This window comes from Enhydra lutris, unplaced genomic scaffold, assembly GCF_002288905.1.
Source record: "Enhydra lutris kenyoni isolate GAN:26980312 unplaced genomic scaffold, ASM228890v2 scaffoldscaffold16, whole genome shotgun sequence".
Taxonomy (NCBI): domain Eukaryota; kingdom Metazoa; phylum Chordata; class Mammalia; order Carnivora; family Mustelidae; genus Enhydra; species Enhydra lutris.
Genome location: NW_019154100.1, coordinates 36,098,254 through 36,100,791, shown reverse-complemented (window position 1 = coordinate 36,100,791; position 2,538 = coordinate 36,098,254). Strand labels below are relative to the sequence as shown.

The following is a 2,538-nucleotide window of genomic DNA, read 5'->3' as shown; positions in this document are numbered from 1 at the left end:
AACAGAGGAGGAAAAGCCACAAAGACTGTGCTCATTAACACAATGCTCTCGATAATAAGCAATCATTTCTTGTTTTAAGAAGGAAAGAGATGAGGGGCGCCTGGGTGAATCAGTGGGTTAAAGCCTCTGCCTTCAGCTCAGGTCATGATCCCAGGGTCCTGGGATCAAGACCCTCATCAGGCTCTCTGCTCAGTGGGGAGCCTTCTTCCTCCTCTCTCTCTCTCTGCCTACCTCTCCAGCTACTTGTAATCTCTGTCTATCAAATAAATAAATTAAAAAAAGAAGAAGAAGGAAAGAGACGAGGTGGGGGTGAGTGGTGGCAGGTGGAGGGCAGGGAGGGGGAGCATTGGAGAAGGAGGAGAGACGAGGACAGCAGAGGAGGTGAGGAATGCCGGGTACCGGGCCAGGGGAGCCGTGGGCTCTCGGGAAAGAGATGATGATGAAGAAGCTTTACATCAGGAACCTGATCCCCACCGTCACTGCCAACAACCCCTGGCAGCTCTTTGAGGACAGGAAGCTGCCCCTGGAGGGACAGGTCCTGCTCAAGTCTGACTACGCCTTGGTGGACTACCCCAACCAGAACTGGGCCATCCGCACTATCAGATAAAGTGGAATTGCATGGGAAAATCATGGAAGTTGATGACTCAGTCTCTAAAAAGCTTAGGAGCAGAAAAATTCAGATCCGAAACATCCCTCCTCACCTGCAGTGGGAGGTGCTGGACGGACTTTTGGCTCAGTATGGGACAGTGGAGAATGTAGAACAAGTCAACACAGATACAGAAACTGTCGTTGTCAACATCACATACACAACCAGAGAAGAAGCAAAAACAGCCATCGAGAAGCTAAGTGGGCATCAGTTTGAGGACTACTCCTTCAAGACCTCCTACATCCTGGATGAAGAGGTGAGCTCCCTTTTACCCCCTCAGCAAGCCCAGCAAGCCCACTCTTCCCAGGAGGAAGGCCATGCCCCTGGGCCTCTTCTCAGGCCAGACAGATTGATTTCCTGCGCAGAACCTGGTCCCCACCCAGTTTGTTGGTGCCATCATCAGAAAGGAGGGCTTGACCATAAAGAACATCACTAAGCAGACCCAGTCCCGGGTAGACATGCATAGAAAGGAGAACTCTGGGGCTGCAGAGAAGCCTGTCACTATCCATGCCACCCCCAGAGGGACCTCAGAAGCATGCCGCATGATTCTTGAAATCACGCAGAAAGAGGCTGATGAGACCAAACCAGCTGAAGAGATTCCTCCAAAAATTTTGGCCCACAATGGCTTAGTTGGAAGACTGACTGGAAAAGAAGGCAGAAATTTGAAGAAAATTGAACATGAGACAGGGACCAAGATAATAATCTCACCCCTGCAGGATTTGAGCACGTACAACCCCAAAAGAACCATCACGGTGAAGGGCACAGTCCAGGCCTGTGCCAATGCAGATGTAGAGATCATGAAGAAGCTCCGTGAGGCCTTTGAAAATGATATGTTGGCTATTTATGAACAAGCCAATCTGATCCTCGGGTTGAACTTCAGGGTACTTGGCATCTTTTCATCCATGCTGCCTCCAACAGCAGGGCCCCGAGGAGCTCCCTCCACTTTCCATTACCACCCTTTCGCTACCCACTCCGGATACTTCTCCAGCTTGTACCCCCCTCACCAGTTCAGACCTTTCCTGCATCACCACTCCTATCCAGAGCAGGAGACCGTGAATCTCTTCATCCCAACCCAGGCTGTAGGTCCCATCATCGGGAAGAAAGGGGCGTGCATTAACCAGCTGACCAGGTTCGCTGGGGCCTCCATCTAGATGGCCCTGGCGGTAGGCCCAGATGTCAGCGAAAGGATGGTCATCATCACTGGCCCATCTGAAGCCCAGTTCAAGGCCCAGGGGAGGATCTTTGTGGAAACTGAAAGAAGGAAACTTCTTTAACCCCAAAGAAGAGGTCAAGCTGGAAGCCCACATTAGAGTGCCCTCTTCCACAGCTGGCCGGGGACTGGCAAGGGTGGTAAAACCGTGAATGAACTGCAGAACTTAACCAGTGCAGAACACATCATGCCTCGTGACCACTCGCCAGATGAAAATGAGGAAGTGATCGTTAGAATTATTGGGCATTTCTTTGCTAGCCAGACCGCACAGAGCAAGATCAGGGAAAGTGTACAACCACTGAAGCAGCAGGAGCAGAAATATCCTCAGGGAGTCACCTCGCAGCGCAGCAAGTGAGGCCCCCACAGGCACCAGCAAAACAACAGATGAATGTAGCCCTTCCGACACCTGACAGAATGAGACCAAACACAGCCAGCCAGCTCGGGAGCAAACCCAAGACCATCCTGAGGAATGAGAAGTCTGCGGAAGCACCCTGAGAATCCCAGGGGCCAGGAGGGAGGAGGGAGGTCAGCCCGGGGCCTTTCCCAGCCTCCTGCCCACCCCCGGGCCTCTGCAGGCTTTCCAGCCAGCCACTGCACCATCCGCTCCCATCTCTCCATAACTCCCATCGCGTTATCCTTTTTAGTTGAACTAACATAGGTGAACATGTTCAAAGCAAAGCAA

General features: G+C 52.0%; 1 pseudogene; it reads left to right on the top strand.

Annotated features, from left to right (window-relative positions):
* The first annotated feature begins 436 nt into the window (after window positions 1–436).
* On the top strand, window positions 437–2,211 carry LOC111147404 (annotated as a pseudogene).
* Window positions 2,212–2,538: the final 327 nt, after the last annotated feature.